Source organism: Gossypium arboreum, chromosome 13 (assembly GCF_025698485.1).
Source record: "Gossypium arboreum isolate Shixiya-1 chromosome 13, ASM2569848v2, whole genome shotgun sequence".
NCBI classification, from domain to species: Eukaryota; Viridiplantae; Streptophyta; class Magnoliopsida; order Malvales; family Malvaceae; genus Gossypium; species Gossypium arboreum.
Window position 1 is genome coordinate 3203397 of NC_069082.1, and position 23894 is coordinate 3227290.

The following is a 23894-nucleotide window of genomic DNA, read 5'->3' on the forward strand; positions in this document are numbered from 1 at the left end:
TTTCCAATGCACGTATAAACATACCTTATTCTTTGGGCTTTTCGAGCGTACTAATTAAATTTATTACAGCAACCAACGCTCACCTCCAGCCCAAGCTTCTTCGGAATACAACCGGATATAACCACATGCACGAATGCCTTGGTCTTAGCCCGGATAGAACGACTTGCACAAATGCCTTGGTATTAGCCGGATTTAACAACTTGCACGAATGCCTTGGTCTTAGCCGGATGTAGTCACTAGCACAATTGCCTTGGTCTTAACCGGATATAATTACCAGCATAAATGTCTTGGGACTTAGCCCGGATATCATTCAATTGCTCATGCACACATATACATCAATAATCATTTCACATCCATATTTCATTTTCGTTACTAAGGCTCAAACACAAACATATCACTAGCATAATCGCCTTCGGGACTTAGCCCGGGTATCATTCAAATACTCATACACACATAAATCAATAATCATTACACATCCATATTTCATTTCACATAATTCGAGTAGGGTCATTTCTTGAGGACTTACCTCGGATGTTGTCGAACGGCTTTGACGGCTATTCGATCACTTTTTCCTTCCCCTTATCCAATTGTGGCCCTCTAAGCTCTTGAGCTAATTCAAACAAACTCAATTTATTAAAGTCTCGCTTGCTAGCCTTGTCCGAATACACATATCATTGACTCAACATCACATAACTAAGCACTTTAGTCAATTTTCTTTAATTACGCACACATTCGGCCTTAGCTCACAACAAGGTAGCCGATTACCTAAGTCAAGAATAGGCATCATTAAGCTTGCCTCTAACTGAATGCATGCACAATAATTCCCCTCATGTGGCCGATTATGCTTAGTCATACTTGCATAAAATCAACAATAAATTGCAAGATTTTCACATCATATGTGTACTAGGCCGAATGTACATGCAAATTTCACAACATTCTTCAACAAACTTCTTCTTTAAACAACATATTCATCACTTTCTTCATAATCAAAATATCATTTGCAATCATATATACATATAGGTGCAAGGCCGAATTTCAAGGTGTCCATAGCCATCCAAAACACAAATTTTTACTAACATGCAAGAAGCATGAACCATGCTCGTGAATGCATCATGGCCGAATACATCACAATCATGCCCCTTTCAACTTCAATCATGGTTAAACAAAAAAAAGCTCAATGTCTTACTTAAGATTGCTACAAAGAAATTTCAAGAGTAGTCAATCCATCATTGCATGCATCATTAGCAAGCTTCACATTTAGCATGCAATGGCTTTAACACAATAACAACTTTGGCCAAATACCATTTCCATGGCATAACAAGGATTTGAACCATGGCTAACATGCACATCAAGTTAGCAACCAAAACATGCATGAAGCTCCTAACACAACCTCATACATACCTTAAATCTTGATGCAAATTTAGCCAAATCTCCTTCTAGATCTCTTCTAAACCAAGCATGAAGCAAAAATCCTCCCCCTTTTTCCTTAGTATTTTCGGCCAAGAAGTGAAAATGGATGAACAAAAATTTCTCCTTTCTTTTTCCTCTACTCACGGCAACAAGGGGGCATCCATGCTCATCTTTCTTTTTTTTTTTGTTCATTTTTTTATGCTAATTTTTATTATATTCCTTCATACATAACTCACTAACTAAACATGTTGGAAACATGTTTTCCCTTGCCCATCATACCCACCTTGGCCGGCCACTATAGTCAAATTTGGGAAATTTGACATGCAAGGACAACATTTCCTAGTATGCATCAATAGGCCACTTCAACATTTGCCTATCTCATTTCTAAGTTTTCTCACACAAGTCCTTTCTAGTGAAATTCACCTTTATAACACTAAATCAAATCATCAAAAATGTCACACACAATTTAACACATATCATAGGCATCACAATAAATTTAAAATTATTTTTATGCCTCGGTTTTGTGGTCTCGAAACCACATCCCGTCTAGGGTCAATTTTGGGCTGTCACATGAATTTCCACTCAAATTTAAAACTTTTCAAAAATATTTGTATTGTCCCTTAAACGAGCCTACAAGGCCCAAAACATGCAACATAGGTGGTTCGGGACTAAAGCGAGAACTTAGGAAAAGTTTCCAACACTTATAAAATTTTTCATCAAAACAGGGGTCACACGCCCATGTGGCTTGGGACACGCCTATATGGGCAGGCCGTATGGTCACACACACCCGTGTCCCTAACCCATGTAACTCTCTATTTATGACGTCATCAAAAAAATTTGAAGTCACACGGCCAAGTCACACGCCCGTGTGCTTAGGCCGTGTCCTTCATACAGCTGAGGCACATGCCCGTGTCTCTGCCCATGTGCTTGATACTGAGCATTCTGTTTTGCAACAATTAAGGTGTAAGGGACACACGGCTGGATCACACGCTCATGGGGCGGACCGTGTGTCACACACGGCGTAGACACACGTCTGTGTGTCTACTCGTGTGGAAAAAAACAAGGCTATTTACCAAGCCATTTTCCAGCCTTTTTCACACATGCACTCATATCAATTTAAAGGCACCAAAACATATCATACTTAGGCAACCAAACACTCACAGCTAAGACAATAATATGTCATTCTCATGCCATCATTTATCACGCTTAAAACATCATACTTAGCCCATTAAAACATATTAACATCACATTTATGAAGGGGCATTAACACATGACTAAACTTGTAATCAATATAAGCCATCATTCGTGTAACACCCTTAACCCGTATCTATTACCGGAATAGAGTTGCGGAGCACTACTGGACTTAACAATTAAACAATCATAACTTCTCATGCATTTTTCATATTCAGTATAAAACATTCATATTCAATCATAATGTCCCTAACACCAGCCTACAAGGCCCAAATCATGCATTAGAAGTGGTTCGGACTAAATTGGGTGTTTCGAAAAATTTTACAACACTTAGGAAAATTTTTCCAAGTTGGGAGAGTCACACGCCCGTGTGGGTAGGTCGTGTGGATTTCATACGCCCGTGTGGCTAAGACACGCCCGTGTCCTCAACCCATGTAATTCTCTGTTTATGACATCAGCATTAATTAAAGGTCACACAGCCAAGTCACATGCCTGTGTGCTAGGCTGTGTGGCAAATTAAATTTTTCGTATTTAAGGTGCAGACTTCACACGGCTTGGGCACGTGCCCATGTCCTAAGGCCATGTCTTCCACTCGGTTGAGACACACGGTCATGTCTCTGCTCGTGTGTTTACTACTATGCATACTGACTTACAAAACTAGGGTGCAGGGGACACACGGCCGGACAACATGTCCATGGGGTTGACTGTGTATCACACACGGCCTAGACACATGCTCGTGTGTCTACTTGTGTGGATAGCTTTGAGGCTATTTTCCAAGCCCTTTGTTACCCTCACTAACACATGTACACTCTCATGTGACGATGGTAAATATCATGGCATAAATGGTTTACTTAAACATCCATAGTTTAACTCATGCATGACAATTACATGCCAAAGTATACATGTTGGGTCTCCATAACTTACTATAATCATTCAAAACATTTTCTTACTTTAAACCATGCTATAACCTATCCAAGTGACATCAAACATCCATCAAGCATAGATTCTATATTTTATCATTCATTGTCAACAACCAACTCATCACACACCTCAAAGGCTTCAACATGTCTCATGCATGCATCAATATCTAGGAGTACAACCCAATAATCAATATGAGCCATACTTCATGGCCATATACAAAATGAATTAGTATACCAATATGGGCCATCACTTTGGCCAACCAATATGACACGTATAATAGAATAATAAGTCCCTTATACATGTCGTACTTAAATGTATTAAACCAAATATACCCCAAAATATTTGTTGATAGTGTGTAACACCCCAAACCCGGCCTAGACGTTATGGCCGAATCTGACGTGCCACATTGGAGTTGAAAATCTGAGTTTCGTTTTAGTGTTTTAAAAACCATATATTTTGTTGAGTTAACAAAGTGTATGGAAGCTGGGCACCAGGTAGGCATCCGAGACAGAGGAGGTGAGCCATGAAGGCTGCTTAAGTACCAAGCTCTTTGATTGGATCCAATCCTAGACATGCCCACAACCATAGCCACACTTTGTTATATCGAGTTTAAATTTGTTTAAGTGGACGTCTTTGATAAATCGATTAATCGTGGTGTTGAGATATTTTGAAAACAAGTATCGCTTTGAAAACACGCCCTAAGTCTAGCCCATTTGAATAATTATTAACCAATTTTAAAGTTATTAAAATTAAAATAATTCAAAAGAAATAAAAGGAAAGTTAAAATTGGCCTTATTACAACCCAAGAATAAATAATAATTAAAGTAAATTAAATGAAAAACCATCACTTATTTAAAAGCCCAAAGATGATCACCGTGGCCACTCAATCCTCTCCGCCCAAGTCCCCACATCAAGGCTCACCTGCAAGGTTAAGGAAGGGGTGAATTTGGAAACTCAGTGTGCAACAAGCCCTTTCAGAGCCCAAAACAATAACGGCCTATTGGGTCTAAGCCCAAATCCAATCTCAATCATGCATTTGGTCAGTAGCCTTTTCATATTTCATATTTCATAATCTTGGGTCAAGCCTTTTCATGTTTCATATTTCATAATCTTGGTCAAGCCTTTTCATATTTCATATTATCGGGTCAAGCCTTTTATCAGAAACAGTATGGCCCTTAGGCCCATTTCAATGTCACATATAATTTCAATGAAAGAATGCAACCCATTTGGGGAGACTACTCAACCCACCATCCGCTACTCTCCACCCGTACCAACCAACACACCATGTGGGGATTAACTCGACCCACCCCGCCAAACTCTCCACTGGCAGCATAGCTGCTTTATCATATAACTGGAGGCCTAGCCTCTTTTAATAACTGGGGCCAAAGCCCTTTCAATAACTGGGGCATAAGCCCTTTTATAACTGGGGCATAAGCCCTTTCGATAACTGGGGCATAAGCCCTTTTTCACTTCCTCCATCCATATAAAAACCCAACCCAATGCATTTATGATTACCTCATGTGCATATCATACATATCATGTGCATATCATACATACCATATTTATCAAAATCCCATGTATTAAAATCATACATAAACCCTAGGGGTATAATGGTCATTTTTACCTAGGGGCAAAACTGTCATTCTCATATTATAAGGGTAATCTTGTAATTTTACCAAAAATTAGGGTTTCCATGTTCATTAACAGTTACAAACAATTCATGGGTGCAAACAGTGATTCTGGCCCATTTTTAGCGAAATCGAGTTATTGGGCCTAAAACCCCTAATGGGCCCTACTTAGCCAATTTCGTCATCTAGGCCCATTTAGCCTATATTTCATAACGGTTTTAACATCTTAACATGCCATACAACAGATTTCCATTTTCTACCAATTTTTACCCAAATGGGCCCGAAAGCCCAATGGGCCCCACTTCGGCCCCTCGAGGCCCAACCTACCAAGAACGCCGAAAATCACATTCTTACCGTTTCCATCATTCTCGATCATTGTCTCATCGATTCTAACTAACTAGTGAGCGTCATTGCTCATAAGTCCTCGAAATGCCGAGATTTGGCATTTGACTTTTCGGCATTTTATCGCTTTAAGCTATGAAAGGGTTCGTTACACACCTGATTTGCGATATTCCTTGACGAGATCTCCTATGAGATTTCTCCTATAATCAATTGTTAAATAGATCAGCTCGCAATAATTGAACCAATTTAAGAACTTTCCAATATTAACACTTACACATTCGGCCACCATCCATAATGGCCTTAGGCACTTTACCTTTGTCGCGATTGATGACTAGGCCTAGCTACTCCGTGATCCAAGCTACTCCAAATCGACACTACACCTTGCTGCTCCTTCAATAAATAAACCAAAAATATTAAAAGAAGACCCCATAGAGTCTATGCCCATATTCGCCATCTCCCTACACTTGGAGTTTGACTTTTGACCAAAGCTACACTAGGAATTGTTTAGAGTTTGAACACTTACCACGTCTTTCTCCTCTTGAATCCGGATGCCTAAAAGGTAAAGGAACCGAACGCCAACTATTGAAAAGGAAGAAAAGGTTGCTGGTCACAAAGAATCGGCACCCCTATCTTCATCGATTCGACTTTTTAAGACTTCGGCAAAAATAGAGATAAGGAAAACAATGGTGAATGAAAGGAAATAGTGGGCTGATTTGAAAGAAAGAAAAGGAAGAAAATTGAGTAGAAGGAGGTAGATTCGGCTGGAAAAGAAAGAGAGAAAAGCTACACACCAAAGAACAAAATAGGCAAAACTAAGACCCTAATGCCAAATTACTAACCTAATACCCTCTGAAAATCCCTCTCCAAACTCCCTTATTCGCCAACTCTATCTCCATATCACATCCCTAAAATCTCTCCCTTATCCCTCCTTAATTTATGCATTTGACTTGATCCAACTCTCTCTCTTACAGAATCCACTCGGGTTCCAACACTTACCCTTCCTGCACAAAAATAAATACTCCTATTTGCCAACACAGGAATCGATCCTGTGTCTTCCCCAACACTTACACGCCACCTTTAAAGCTCCCTAGTGGCGCCACTTAGCCACTTTGCCGGAGGATCTTTTGTGATACACTTTACCCACAACTTAATATAAGGGCACCTAGCCGTAACCCCTAACTCCTAAGTCCAAAATTTAAAATTCCACGGGTTTTGGCCAACTCATGGGCCTTCCATAAGCCCATTTACACACCCAAATTATGAATTCCATCATCACCTACCAAATTTTAGAAATTTACTTAAAATATCAAGAATCGCGAAAAACCCGAAAATCAGGATGTTACATAGTGTGACTTGAGCTTCGGCGACCACGAACCTCGAGCTAGCTTAGCAATGCTAAGAAAAAGGGAAAAAAAGAAAGAGGGTAAGTATAAAGCTTAGTAAGTTCTATGTAACTAGTAAACAACATAGATTATACAATTTCTTAAGTTAAACATGCTATTAATTACCATTACTTTATCAATTTACACAAAATGGACATAATAAGAATCTACAATAAATGTCATTAAACTTCACAACTTAACTTGCTTTTTCTTACTCATGCTAAATTTTCCATCATGAATCAAATTCCATACTCATGAGGCTTACGTACATACTTGTACTACTCATAGCTTATTCATATTTCTCCATCTCTTAACCTTGATCTTGAATAACCCGTTGAACCACTTGGAATATTGAAGGACGTTTGGGATTATCATACACCAAATAGGGTGCCAAAGCCATGTCCCAGACATGGTCTTACATGGGACCACACATTGATGCCATATCCCAGATATGGTCTTATACGAAGTCTCAAATTAGTTTCGATGCCATGCCCCAGACAAGGTCTTATACGGGATCTCATATCGATGCCATGTCCCAAACATGGTCTTATACGAAATCACTTAACGATGCTGAAGCCATACCCCTGATATGGTCTTACACGGGATCGCATTCTATGCCAATGCCATGTTCTAGACATGATCTTACTCGGGATCTCATTAATCATGGTGTCGTGACATCCAAATCCTAAGTATTCCTTAGGGTCACCCGGGATTTTCGAGATACAATGCTATCATCAAATTGTTATTAAATCATTTCAAGTCAAATTCCATAAGAGCATATACACATATTTCATATAACATCAAGCATTAAATACACGATAATGAAATTGCTGAATTACTTACACATAACTTACCTCGGTCCCAAAATATCGCTAACTTTACGTTTTAGTCTAAAACCTTGCTTTTCCCTCGGTTTAGGTCTGGATTCTGTTTTTCTTGATCTATAATAGCAAATTCCACTTATTTAATTATCACATTGCCAACTTCAGTCCATAAATCACAATTTGGCAAAAATTATAATTTTCTTCAAGACTTTCACAAAATTGCAATTTAGTCCCTAGGCTCGTATATTGAAATGTACTCATTTCCTTTACTACCCAAGCCTAGCGAAATATTTTTTATACTCATAACAGCCCACATTACTCATCAAAACAGATTTTTATCACTCAATTTACACTTCTTTCAATTTATTAGGTGTTTTCATGCAAAATCATTTAACAAAAGATGTTCATCATACATCAAACTCATATATTCTCTTATAAAACATCAAATAACATGCATGTGACACATGGGTAACATTTTGAACACAAATACTAGCTCAAAATATGGGTAGAAATAGATAGATTAAGCTTCAAGGATTTTGAAAATGCAAAGAACATTAAAAACGGGGCTAGGATTGACTTACTATCAAGCTTGGAAAATTTAGAACCCTAGCTATGGCTTCTCTCAATTTTCGACACCCCTTGAAGAAGATGGACAACATTTTCACTTGATTTTCCCCTTTTTAATTCATTTAATTACCAAATGGCTAAAATACCTTTAAAGCCTTTCTTTCAAATTTTTCCTATGCATGTCTATTTTTGTCCAAACTTTTAGAAATTTGTCAAATTGCTAATTAGGACCTTCTAATTAATAATCCAATGCGATTTCATGCTTAAAGCTTTTAGAACACAAGTTTTGCATCTTTTTCATTTTGGTCCCTAAAGTTCAATTGGACATTTTATGCACAGAATTTCTTCATGAAATTTTTACACAAGCATGCATACCTATCATGGACCTCATAAAAATCATAAAAAAAATTATTTCTATCTCAAATTTGTGGTCTTGAAACAATTTTTCTGACTAGGCCCTAATTTGAGATGTTACACTCGTGGCTATGTACAATTTGAACAATAATCCATTATAGGCCAACAAATTTGGCCACATTAATAATAACACATATAACCAAAAGACCAAGTCCCTATACATGCCATAGACTCAAACTACTTGAATTCATCAATACCCGTAGTGATAGCTTGATAGTGTGATAGAATCTCTAGGGATCTCCAACCTGAGCTAGCTTAATAACCCTATAAGATATGGGAAAGGAAGGGGGGTAAGCTATATAGCCTAGTAAGTTCATATGTAAATAATAAGCAAATTATGCCATAAATTTACCATTCTAATAATATGTTTACAAGATAGTATAAATTTCATTAAGTCTCGTAATCATAATTTATTCAATCACATTGATTACCCTTTTCAATTCATGACCATGATTCAACATGTCTTGGCATTAGCCTGGCAACCGTAATCTTTCCCATTATAATATGCTACATCAATTAACAAATCATTTCAAACTTCATGGTAAACATGTACATTAATTATATATATACAAATTTTCAAACATATAACTTATCATCTTTCAATTTTCTAAGCTCTTAACTTCTCATACTAACATAGCCATCTTTAGTGAATAATGATGCCAATCTTTTCTTTTTGCTCATATCTGATGAATCATTTTCAAGTGAAATACAGCATACCACATTTCAATTCAATTTGGCCTAAAAGCCTAATTTATAAACATCAACAATTCTTACCATACATATATATACATGATAAACCGTAATTTATACATATTTTTACCCCAAGCTTAACGCATTTTATGGATGATTTTTCCTTAGAATTGGTGAATTCGATGCTTCTAATACCTTAATTTCATGTTTTATACTTAGGTGAGCATAAGAGAGCGAAAGGAACGAGAAAAAAGCCAAAAACGGAGAAAATGGGCCAAATTACGAAATCAACACGGCCTGGACTTCCTTACACGGGCAGACCACATGGCCGTGTCAATTTGGCAAAATTGAAGCACGACTCACTTGGGTGTGTCACACGGGCATGCCCCTGCCGAGCCCAAGTTGAGTCCAATTCGAAAAAGACTAATTTTGAGGGTTTTTAGGCATTCTAAAGCCTATAAATACCCCCTAAAGGAAGAGAAGGGGGACACAGAGAGATAAGGAAGGAGGGAACTGCTCAAGGGAAGCCGATTGATCCATCTCAGAAGCCGGATTGACCATTAAGACTGAAGATCTCCCCTCAATTTCCCTTCAGGTGTTTTGGGTTTTCTTTATGTTTTGTATTCATTATTCTTCTGAGATGTTTTCCTTTTTAATTATGAACTAAATCCCCTAAATACCTAAGGGGAATGAAAGCTAAGATGAATCTTGTTATTATTTTCTGAATTGTAGGATAAATATTTAACTTGTTCTTAATTATGCGTTCTTAATTCTTGTTTTGATATCCCAGGATATTGATTCAAGATAAGCTCTTATTCAGAGGAGGAATAGACCCTGTCTAAGAGTACATTTGTCATAATTAAGCGGAGCTGATTGCGCGCCTAGACATAGGGTGACAAGATTTTGCCAAATTAGGGTGAAACCTAATAAGGGGATCCATAGATCGAGTTAATGCAACCCTAGGGTGTTAATTAGAGAAAAGTCTCAATTGTTCAATCTAGGGATTAGACGTTACTAGTCCTGAATAGGGATAATAACATAACTTAGGGATCTCTACGGGATAAGTTAAACGAATAAATCGTCCGATTCGGAGCCAGAATAACAAGTAAAGTCTAGGTGGATTTTTCCTTAGGTATTGTCTTAATTCAATCGTTTTCCAAAAGTAATCCCCAATTCTACTTTCTGTGAATTCTTAGTTTAATTAATTAGTTAGTTAAAACAAAACCCCCTTATTCTTAGGCTAGATAATAAAAAGGCATTCATTACTAGTACTTTTAGTTCCTTTGTGTTCGACAATCCGGTCTTGCTAAAACTATACTACTGTTCGATAGGTACACTTGCCTACATCATGATAATAGTTAGTTTCAAGAACGATTCTTTATAAATATTTAAAACCTATCACACGAAAATCGTGATCAAGTTTTTGGCGCCGTTGCCAGGGAACTAAGGTATTAGGAACGCTCAATTTTTATTATTTTAGCTATTTATTTTTCTTACAATTTAATTTTAATTTAATTATTATTATTATTTATTAATTTACTTTTTCTTTCTCTTGGTAGGTTTTTATAGTTAATGACTAGAAGAAACCCGTCAGGATCACTACTTTTTGATGAAGAAATCGATCGCATAGTTCGCAAAAATCGAAGAGAAATAAGGCAAAGCTTAAGATACACAGAGAGCGAGCAAGAGGACGATACTCAAACCCCAATCGAAGAGATGGATGAAAACCAAGACAATCAGTTACCTCTTGCGATGCACGTTGAACTAGTAAATCAGAATCCTACTCCTCGTACTATATATGATTATGCTAAACCTACTTTAACAGGAACTGAGTCAAGTATAGTAGGTCTGCTATTACTGCAAATAATTTTGAACTAAAACCTAACACTATTCAAATGATATAGCAATTTATTCAGTTTGATGGTTTGCAGGATAAGGATCCGAACACTCACTTGGCAAATTTCCTGGAATTCTACGATACATTTAAAATTAATGCCGTTTCTGACGATGCCATTCATCTTCAGTTATTCCCTTTTTCATTACAGAACAAAGCTAAACAGTGGTTGAACTCGTTACCACGAGGGTCAATTACTACTTGGGAATAAATGACTGAAAAATTTCTATTAAAATATTTTCTGCCGGCTAAAATGGCTAAATTACGTAATGATATCTCTTCATTTGTGCAGATGGACTTAGAAACTCTTTACGATGCATGGGAGAGATACAAGGACTTACTGAGAAGGTGCCCTTACCATGGCTTACTGCTTTGGCTATAGGTTCAAACATTTCATAATGGCCTGAATCTTTCGACTCGACAAATGGTTGACGCAGCTGCTGGCGGAACCATCAAAAATAAAACACCTGGAAATGCTTATGAGTTTATTGAAGAGATGTCACTGAATAACTATCAGTGGCAAGTCATGAGCACTAAGCCAACTAAAACAGCAGGTGTTTATAACATCGATTTAGTTACTATGCTGTCAAACCAGGTTGAACTTCTAAATAAAAAGATTGATTGTTTACTTGGTTCTACTCAGGTACATCCAATAATGAGGTGCGAGACGAATGGAGGTGGAGCATGCACAGTGTATCAACCCTTCAACTCTAGCATCGAGGAGGAACAAATTCAATATATGGGTAATAATAACTCTAGATCCCAAAATAACCCATATAGTAACACTTATGATGCAGGTCGGAGGAACCATCCCAATTTCTCGTGGGGCGGTCAAGGAAATCAAAGACCACAACATCCTCCGGGTTTTCAACAACCATCTTATCAACAGGAAAAGAAACTGAACCTTGAAGAGATGCTATCTAAATTTATCTCGGTGTCAAAAACTCGTTTCTATAACATCGAGACAGCACTTAAAAACCAACAAGCGTCGATCCAAGGGCACAAAACTCAGATAGGCTAGCTTTCCCAACTAATCTCCAAGCAACCACAAGGTAACTTGCCAAGTAATACTGAACCCCACCCAAGGGAACAGCACAACACGATTAATGTTTAAGATGAAGAATGATTCGTTGAGCCTGAGCCAGAACCGGGGCAAGAAACTGTGGTGAGCAGAGGTCAAGGTAAGGTAGGTCATAATAAAAACAGATTAGTGAATGTTGAATATAAACCTTGTGTGCCATACCCCAACGCGACAAGGAAAGACCGCTCAGATGAACAATTTGGTGAATTCCTTAAACTCTTAAAAAAATTACATATTAACTTACAGTTTATTGAAGCTCTATCGTAAATGCCAAATGCAATGAAATTTTTAAAGGAGCTTTTAGGAAATAAGCTGAAGTTGAACGAGGCATCGTATGTAGAGCTAAACGCAGTTTGCTCAGTTGTTCTACAGAATGAACTAGCCAACAAACTAACAGATCCAGGGAGTTTTATGATTCCTTGGTTAATTGGTAGTTTATATGTTAATAATGCATTAGCTGATTTAGGGGCTAGTATTAACGTCATGCCCTACAAAATGTTCAAACAATTAGGTCTTGGGAAACCCAAACAGACTAGGATGAGTATTCAATTAGCCGATAGATCTGTTAAATATCCTAGGGGCATTATAGAATACGTACTTGTGAAAATAGATAAATTTATATTTCCTGTTGACTTTGTTGTGCTTGACATGGATGAAGATGTGGAAGTGCCCTTAATTTTAGGGAGCCCATTTTTAGCCACTGCTAGGGCTGTAATCGATGTGGGTACCGGTAAATTGGTGCTTAAAGTAGGTGACGAGGAGATTATCTTTAAAATTTATGATGCTATGAAGTTTTCTAGGGAACAGGATGATTCATGTTATTTTATTAACTCTATAGATCATACTACTCAAGACTCTTTTCAGGAAATTATATAGAAAGACACGACGGAACTGTATCTAGCTCAAGAAGAGGACAGATGATGAACCTAATGAGCATTCTTCAAGACATGTAGAATATAAGGGCATTAAGATAAACGATGAACTTAAGCAAAAACCCTCTATTGAAGAGCCTCCCAAACTGGAACTTAAACATTACCAAACCACTTGGAATACGCATTCCTTGGAAATAATTCTACATTACCAGTTATTATTGCTTCTAACTTGCAACCCAAGGAGAAAGAGGAATTAATCCAAGTATTAAAAGAATATAAAAAGGCCATAGCTTGGAAAATTTCTGACATTAAAGGAATCAGCCCTTCTTTTTGTACCCACAAAATTTTGATGGAAGATGAATACAAATCGTGTGTGCAAGCTCAAAGATGACTGAACCTTAACATGAAGGAAGTTGTTAAAGCCGAGGTAATTAAACTTCTAGATGCTGGAATTATTTATCCTATTTCTGATAGTTCTTGGGTAAGTCCAGTGCAGGTTGTCCCTAAGAAAGGAGGCATGACGGTTGTGACCAACGAGAAGAATGAATTAATCCCAACAAGGACAGTCACAGGATGGAGAGTTTGCATTGACTACAGGAAACTGAATGATGCCACAAGAAAAGATCACTTCCCCTTGCCATTCATTGACCAAATGTTGGAAAGATTATCCGAGCACATGTACTACTATTTTTTAGATGGACTCTCTAGCTACTTCCAAATCCCAATAGCTCCTGAAGATCAAGAAAAGATGACATTCACATGCCCATATGGTACGTTCGCTTATTGTAGAATGTCTTTTGGATTATGTAATGCTCTTGCCACTTTTCAACGTTGTATGATGGCCATCTTTGATGAACTCGTGGAAGATATCATGGAAGTATTTATAGATGATTTCTCTGTATTCGGTAACTCCTTCCATCTTTGCCTTAAAAATTTAAAACGAGTTTTAATAAGATGTGAGGAAACGAACCTTGTGCTTAACTGGGAGAATTGTCACTTCATGGTTCAAGAAGGTATTGTATTAGGGCATAAAATTTCTAGTAAAGGGATTGAAGTGGACAAATCTAAAATAAAAACAATCGAAAAATTACCCGCTCCTAGTTCAGTTAAGGCTATTAGAAGCTTTTTAGAACATGCTAGTTTTTATAGAAGATTTATTAAGGATTTTTCTAAAATAGCTAAGCGTTTGACTAAATTGCTAGAAAAAGATATACCTTTTAATTTCAATCAGGAGTGTTTAGAAGCATTTAATACTTTAAAGGATAAATTAATTAATGCTCTAATCATAATTGCACTTGATTGGAACTTACCATTTGAATTAATGTGTGATGCGAGTGATTTTGTAGTAGGTGCAGTATTGGGGCAGCGAAGAGACAAGCATTTTCAACCTATCTATTATGCTAGCAAAACTTTGACAGCTACACAAGAGAATTATACTATTACTGAAAAAGAATTGCTAGCTGTGATTTTTGCATTTGATAAATTTCGATCATATCTCATATTGTCTAAAGTTTTTGTTTACACTGATCATTTCGCCCTTCGCTACCTTTTAACTAAAACTGATGCAAAACCTCGACTTATTCGATGGATTCTCCTATTGCAGGAATTTGACTTGGAAATTCAGGATAAGAAAGGAGCTGAAAATCTCGCGGCTGATCATCTGTCCAGGCTTGAGAACTCCAATACCAAAGAACTAGATGAAGTTGAAATAAATGATTCGTTTCCAGAAGAACAATTTTTCACTATATATAACTCTGAGGTACCTTGGTTTACAGACATCGCGAATTTTTTAGCCGTTAACATTATCCCAAAAGGGTTAACACACCAGCAAAAGAAGCGATTCTTTAATGATGTGAAAAACTACTTTTGGGACGACCCCTTTCTTTTTCGCAGATGTGCAGATCAAGTCATTAAAAGATGCGTTACAAGATCAGAAATATCAAAAATACTGGAACATTGCCACTCAGGGCCAACTAGAGGACACTATAGTGGAATTAAGGCCGCACATAAAATACTTGAATCAGGTTTTTACTGGCCCTCGTTATTCAAAGATGCTAACAGGTACGTTACTTCATGTGACAAATGCTAACAGACAGGTAACGTATCTAAATGTGATGAAATGCCTCAAAACTATATACTTTCATGTGAAATATTTGACATTTGGGGTATCGATTTCATGGGCCCATTCCTCAGTTCATTTGGGAATAAATAGATCTTAGTAGCAGTTGATTATATGTCCAAATGGGTGGAAGCCCAAGCTCAACCTACTAATGATGCTAGAGTGGTAGTACGTTTCCTTAAGAAACTCTTCTCGAGATTCAGAACACCTAGAGCAATTATCAATGACAGGGGCACTCAGTTTTGTAATACCCAATTTGAAAAAACTCTTAAGAAATATGGAGTTCATCATAGAATAGCCACCCCATACCATCCTCAAACTAATGGACAAGTTGAAGTAGCAAACCGAGAAATCAAATGGATCCTTGAAAAAATAGTAGAATCAAACAGAAAAGATTGGGCAATAAAAGTAAATGATGCCTTATGGGCTTACAGACTTGCTCTTAAGACCCTCATAGGGACATCACCTTACAGACTTATTTATGGAAAAAGTTGTCATTTACCATTCGAACTAGAGCATAAAGCTTTTTGGGCTATTAAATTTTTAAACCTTGATCCCGAACTTGTAGGAAAAAACAGGTTGATGCAGCTGAACGAACTTGATGAGTGGCGAGCCAATGCATACGAAAACTAACGCCTATACAAGGAAGCAACAAAGCGGCGCCATGACACTCGTTTAAAGCAACGAAAACAATTTGAAGTTGGAGATCTTGTCCTCCTATACAACTCAAGACTCAAATTGTTTCCTGGGAACTTAAATCACGATGGTCAGGACCTTTCATAATTCAATCTGTTCTTCCATATGGCACAATAGAGGTAAGTCACCCATCACACAGTACTTTCAAAGTAAATGGACATCGTCTCAAACTTTATAATGGTAAGACTTTTAAAGACGATGGAAAGGAGCTACGACTCCACAAACCGCCCTGAATAAACCAACAAGGTAACAGTCGAGCTTAGACTATAAACAAGCGCTTCTCGGGAGGCAACCTGAGTACTAACAGTTTTAAGGCTTAGTTTGGATGGGCGGTGTGTTTACCTCCGGTGAGGTTAAAAATAGAGGTGGCGGTGAGATTAGTTACTGTAGCGGTGAGATTGGATACTGTAGCGGTGAGATTAGAAACAACGGTGGAGTGTGTGTTTGGATTCAAACGCAGCTGTAACGGTGAGGTGAAAATAAAAAATGACTATTAAGGACATTAGATTAGAATTGATATATAATAGAAGTTCTTAAATTATTTTACTTATATAAAATTATTAAAATATGTGAATTTATAAATTCATTTAATAAAATATTAAAATGTATGTATATTCCAATATTTTATTATAAATATTTTAATGAATTATATAATCAATTTAAATTATTTATTAGATAAAATGATAATAATTTTTAATTTTTATAGTTAAATATTCTTTTATAACAATGATAAATATTATTTTCACAAATAGTAACATTATACTTGGATCAAATTTTGAAGTATCTAAACGAATGGTTTTAATATATATATATATATATATATATATATATATATATAAATATAGTAACATAAGACATAACAAGTTTCATTATTACTAGAAATTAGGTTATGATACAAAATTGTTTTTACAAATATTGATTCATTAAACTATTTGCAATGGTTTCCCTTAACATTGCAATTTCAAGGTCACTTTCACTGTTAGAAGAACTCGATTCATCTCTATCAAAATGGCCTGAAGAGATTGGCATGTCGGGTATATTCTCAAATTGTTGAAAATCCTCATCATTTGACCAAGCATGTCTTCGAATGTAATTATGCAAAACCATTGTTGCAATAACTATTAAAACTTGCTTGTCGAATGAATAGCTTGGAATATCTCTTAATATTGGCCATTTTTTTTCCACACTCCAAATGTTCGTTCAATCACAGAGCGTAACGAAGAATGGGCATGATTAAAAATATTTTTTTCCAGATGCTCGATGATTACCTCGATGAAAGTCAGGTAAATGATATTGTTCCCCCCTATATGGACCTAGAAAACCTGCCATTTGTGGATATTCTAAATCCACAAGATAATATTTTCCTACAAAAAAGTAAAACATAATATCAAGTTTAAAAAAATTAAAATTTTAATATTGTTTTTATGTAAAGATTAATTAAAAAGAATTAAAGTTCAACCCGGTGGAGGTGTGGAAACTTTAACTCTTGTTTTCTAAGTGCTTGCAAAAAATTCTACTATCATGTGTCTGTTCCTTCCCAACCGTAAAATACAAAAATAAAGCACATGTTGAAGTCACAAACTGCCATAATATTTCGAGTTGGTTCACCTTTCCGTCCGATATAAGGTATTTGACAAGAAGGCGAAATGCATGCTTTTATGTGTGTTCCATCTATGGCCCCAATACAATCCTTTAAAATAAATACAAGTAATGAGATAAAACTTAGAAATAATTTATATTTTAAAAATATAAAGATTGTGTAAATTTTACCTTAAAGTGAGGTCAATATCTTGTATCATGTCGAATATGGTTCGGTACTTCCTCGAATTGACCTTCAGTGGGTTTAATCGTGTTTATTCCTATTCGAGCAAATATATGTAACATATCAGTAAAAATTCGACTAACAGTTTCCCCAGATAGTTGAAATCGCTCTACTGCATTTGAATTTGATTCTCTATTTCCAAGAATATACAATGATAATGCTAACTCCTCCATCGCAGATACATTCCCATGCTTTAAGCCATAATTGGTTTGCAAATCATGCAACAAGTTGTGAAATATATTTTTTGGCATCCTAAAACTATTCATGCAACGACCATCATGACCATTTAATACTTCGTCCACCCACATTTGACCTGTATAATTTGAATCCATACACGGTTGCTTAGTGAAATAAGTTTCATGGTGTAGCAATACATTGCTTAACACTTGTTTTTCCTCTTCATGATAATTGTTGTGCTCAACTTGTGTAACAATTGTGGCTATTCTTCGTTGAGCTTCTTCACTTAATTCAGGGGTATTGTAATTCATATAAAAACTATTATACATATTGTTAAATTCATCCATAACCTGAAAAAGTAATCAAATGAAAATAAATTAATAACTTGTGACATTCTATACAACATAAAAAATTGAATAAAAGCATAGCTAAAAATACCAAACATAAAAAATATCATACATTAGCTTTACATATAAAAAGTAGATCATACATTAGTTTTGCATATAAAAAGTAGATCATACATTAGGTTCACATATAAAATGTAGATCATACATTAGTTTTACATATAAAAAGTAGCATAGTTATATTACAATAATAATTCTAAGGAGCTTATGGTGGAGGTGATGGATGGTATGGTTGGAAGGGAAATGAGGATGTTGCTACCAAGGATGAAAATGATGCAATTGGATTTTGTTCAGCATACTCACGTCGAAGCCACCAAACCCTAACATCTAGATCTAAGTTCAAAAACACTTCTCGTTTCACCGGTATTTGGAACATTTTAATGGCAAAATAGTACAATTCATCTTTTTTTGGAATTTCATCTCCCAAATCACGCAAAGCATCCATTGCATTTGAAATAGTATATTCAGAGTGAGGAAAAACAATTTCATTCACTGACTTCCTTAGACTAGCCATGCTCTCACACAGTTTCTCAATATGAGTAGCCAATGAATCTCTTGATGATTTTCTACTTGAACTTGATTTTTTTCCTTTACCGTGTACAACCCCAAGTGTTTCCTTTCTTCGATTAGGAGTTTCACGAGAGGGGTTTGATAGTACCTCATTAGGAGGGATACTTTCATTCTCATTACTATTTTTATCTGAATCACCAAATCCCTCATTAGGTGTATCATCTCCCATAGGAACCCCACTTGGAAGAACACCAGACGAAGGTGCCCATGCATTCTCTCCAGTGGCTACAATGCCACTAAACATTTGCCACATTAAATCATTCAATCGTGGTTCAATTCCTTTCTTCTTAAATCCTTTAAAATCAGGATTTTCCTACATAACATGTTAAATGTTATACTCAGACATTTATATTTGTAAATTATTAATTTCACTAAACTTTATGCATTAAAATAATGATAAAGTTAACACTAACCTGTATTTTTTCAGCCCAACATTCTTCGGTTGCATCGACCGTCTTTTTAGATGGACACCATCCAATACCTGTAGATTCCTTAAGCAACTCCCTCTATAACCTCCATTCCTTTTTTAATGTACCCCACTTGTTTTTCAATTGAGGTTTTCCATAATTTTTTTGAGTTTTTGCTTGAAAAAGAGCAACGACATTTTCCCATCCTTTTGAGTTTAGATGAGTTGTCGGTCTATTACCAACATTGACTTCATTCATGCAAAGTTCACAAAATATCAATGTCAGCTCATCATCCCAAATAGCTTTTGTTGCTAAGGTACTATCTCCCTCCACAAATTTTCGTGTCTTTACCAAAACCATAAATATATAATTAGATATAATAATATAGTTTCATAAAAAATTAAGAATAACACATCAGAAAAAGATGAAAGCCATAAGATGAACAGTAAAGAAAAAATTCTCAAAGATTCGTGGTAAACAATAACGAGGATATAGAAAGGATAATTGATTATGACTATCTTTTCAAAAGTGTAAGCAAACTTGAGTAGTTTGGTTTTTCTTAACAACACTAGTCATCAAATTTTTACATTAATCTAAAAAAAAGCATGCATTTAATCACTCAAGGTTATGGCATCAATCTCATAGTATAACTAATTATTTATGATTATTTGCTTTTAAAATTTTAATAATAAGCTATTATTTATTAAAAATATAAGAAATAGGTACGATTTTGAAACAATTTAAAATAATTAAAAAGAAATTTAATTTAATGATCAAAATAAATTTAAATTTTCAATAATTAAAAATATTTATTATTTAATTTATTTAAAGTTTTAAAATTACATTAATTTTAAATAGATCTGCAAACTGAGAAAAGAAAAGACAATGAGAAAAAGAAAAAAAGAAAGGGTTGGAGGGGGAAAAAAGGAAGGTGACTTTTTCTAAATAGACTTCCGGATAGACTTTTTTTTGAATAGACTCTTAAATATTAAATATTCAATACACGATTAATATCATTGAATTAAACAAATTGATAAATTGATATGGATTTATACTAATTTACCTTTATTTTAAAGAATAATTTTAAATTTATATATTTATCGTAATACAAAATCATAATTTTAAAATTAAATATTTATATTAGTTTGTTATTATTTTCTAAATATTAGTATTGTTGAAATGCTATAAAATGTAATTGAATCATTAAAAATTGCCTTAGTTGCATATAAATTATTTTAGTAAATTATTAGTTTTTAGTAAAAAGATATTAGTTTTAATTTCATTTATTTAAATTAATATCATAAAACTTAAAATTTAAATTATTTAGCTTTCAAAAATCAACTTATTATTAAATAATTGATTTAAAATTGAAAGTATATTAGTTAAATATTTAAGAGGTTAAAAATAATGTAAGAATTTAGTAAAAATTGAAAGTATCTCTCGGACTCATCTATTATTTTAGTAAATTGAAAGTATGCATTCAATATTGCTAATTAACTTTAGAGGCAGTAATTCACCAAAGATGCATTCCTACAACAATTCAGCGATAACAGAGTAGCTAAAAATTATATCAATGCCATATAGGTGATCAATTACTTACAATTCCAAACACAACACCGTCGAAGGCAGTATGATACTCAAAATTTGGAGTTGGAAACTTAGGAGTGGGATAAGAAAAAGTAAGAGGAAGCTCAGGGCAGCCCAAAATGATGTACCTACAACAGAAAAGTAAGCATAAACAATAGAGAAAAAAGTAAGCCCAAAATGATGTACCCACAAATCCATGCATTTTACTCATAACGTTAGTCATATATATCATCTCTCTCCCTTTATATACAGCCAAGGAGACTAGTGTAAATGATTCGACCGTTAAATCTATTGATATAATTATATATATATCATGCATATAAAATTTTTAATCGATACAATATTTTTATTATATCGATCTAAAATATATATTCAACGGTTGAAATTTATTTCATAAAATAAATAGTTTAAATTTGCTTAGCCCACTTCGAAACAAAGAAGTAATTGATAATTTCAGTGAAGCTAATATATTAGGGAAATGTGGATTTGGGATTGTTTATAAAGGTGTATTGCATGATGGGACACAAATTGTAGTCAAAAGGATGGAATGTGTTGGTGAAGGTACTAAAGGAATTGCTAAGTTCTAAGCTGAAATTGCAGTGCTTTCAAAGGTTAGGCATTTGGTTGCTCTTTTAGGTTATTGTATCAATGGTAATGAGAGGCTTTTGGTTTATGAGTACATGCCTCGTGGTACCCTTTGTATCCGGGTTAAGCATTAGGATCTTATACATATTATTCAGGGCTACATCTGTAGTGCAAGAGTTGTCATAAAATCTATATCAGACATCTTAATGATCAAAATAGCAAATATGGTTTCAATAATAAGAATCTACTTTTTAGACAGAAACAATAAGATATCATGCATCTTATTTGCATCTCATATGGGTAAATTTTGAGCATAAAAAAGCTCAAGAAAACTAAAATATTAAACATAAAATGACTGGTAATAGTAGTAAAAATCTAGCCTATATGCCTATGAGCTAAAATGAGCTACAAATAAAATGTAGAATAAAGGAACGTCTAACTTCTAATTCAAGGTCTAATATAGGAGGGAGATCGTATTAAACTAACAAAACATACTATAAAGGCTCTTACTAGACATTGGGACTTTGAAAGGCATCTGACTATGCAATCTCTAGATACTATAACAATGTTATCAATCTGAGCAAAGAGTCTAGAACGCTCTTACTATGCATTGGGAATTTGGGACATCGGAAGTACTAAAAGTAACATAAGGAAACCATCTAACTATGCAATCTCTGGATACTTTAACCATGTTAAAAATTTCAGAAAAAGAGACCACAAAGCTCTTACTTGGAAATTTGCGACATATGGAAGCACTAATATAAAAATCTCTCAAAAACTAAAGTTTTGAAATTCTCCACTCTTACGGAGCCAATTATAAGACTAATGCACCATTAAGGTTTAGCAGTACTGGAAGCACCTTTACCAGTTTTCTCACCCCTAACTTGACTTCCTTAAAAGACTGTAACGAAGGCACATATTGTTTAGTAAACATTTTACCACCTTCAGTCATTTGTTTGATAAAATGCATGGACATATCTCATCCTTCAAGCACGGTTTATAATATCTAAAAATAGAATTTGAGGAACCCCAGCATCATAACATCTTATTTTGGATAACATAAGCCCAATCATCAATTCTGCTCTATTCAGTTCCAAGTTCATGGCTACAACACAAATGTTAAACCATATTTCCCTAAATTTAATGCTGCATTTCCTAAAAATGCTAAAAACATGTTACACAGAGAGAAGGAAGATAAAGAATAAAGTTTTATGACTTCCTCTGCCTGTTTTACTTCTAAAGGAGGCAAATCAAAAACTGCAGAAACAACCATTTAAGAGAGTGTCCATCTAATTTACAAAAACCCAATCTGTAGCTCCAAAGGTTGAACCGCAAACAAGGAAGTTTTTGTTCACAGAAAAGGCCAAAGTCACAGAAATCGGTCTAGTGAACTTTATTTATATACATTTGGGTGCCTACCAAAGGTTGAACCGCAAACATTTGGGTGCCTACCATTTACATACAGAGGATCCATTTACAAACTGTGAATATGGTAGCAAGAAGAAACAGAGAATATGGTAGCAAGAAGAAACAAAGAATATGGGAATGAAAAGAAATTACTTACAAGAAGAAACAGAGAGACTTTGCGCTTCACAGGCTTGTCGGTCGTCGGAGGAGTTGAAGAGCTTCACAGAGAATTTGGTTGTTTTCTTCACAAGTCTGAAAACAAATAAGGTTCGGGAAGGAATTAGGCCAAAATTTCAAGGATAAAATGGTAAAAAAATAAATAAAAGTATGCCTATTTTCCCAGTTACCTTTAATTGCTGCTGAAAGCTTGATCTGTTTCAAAGACCAAAGAAGTGAGATTGAAATGAAATTTCATTTGACCGGACCGGTGAACAAGCAACGATTCAGTGAGGTTGGGTAACCCAACTGAAACTCACTGGTGAAAAAAGCGATACCAAAGGCAGCCTAAATTATTTAAAATTCAATTTTTAAACATCTAGGTCACTAACAGAGTTTTTGAAGCACAGGTTCCCAACTCCACATGGCCTATCACACGGCCGTGCTTAAGGCCGTGTGACAACCACGGACGGAAACACGACAGTGTGAAAATAGGGTAAAAAGTTATCTTTTCTAACACGGGATGTGATAAGTGGCCACGAGCATGCGACCTGGCCGTGGTCAAATCTGCCAAATGAACACGGGCGTGTGCAGAGCTACACGACCGTGGGAGAAGCGAACCACATCACACACGATCGTGTAACATGATTATGTGGCCACACGGCCTAGACACATGGTGTGCTCGAAGGCTATGTGATGACATCTCACTTTGCGACAAACACAGGCTAAACACGATCCACATAGGCGT

General features: G+C 35.5%; 1 non-coding gene across 1 annotated transcript; it reads right to left on the reverse strand.

The window, feature by feature from the left end:
• Nucleotides 1-11522: 11522 nt before the first annotated feature.
• Nucleotides 11523-11629, reverse strand: LOC128287605 (small nucleolar RNA R71). Its single transcript, XR_008278304.1, has one exon. It is a non-coding gene; the product is annotated as a small nucleolar RNA R71 (small nucleolar RNA).
• Between the last annotated feature and the right edge of the window lie 12265 nt (nucleotides 11630-23894).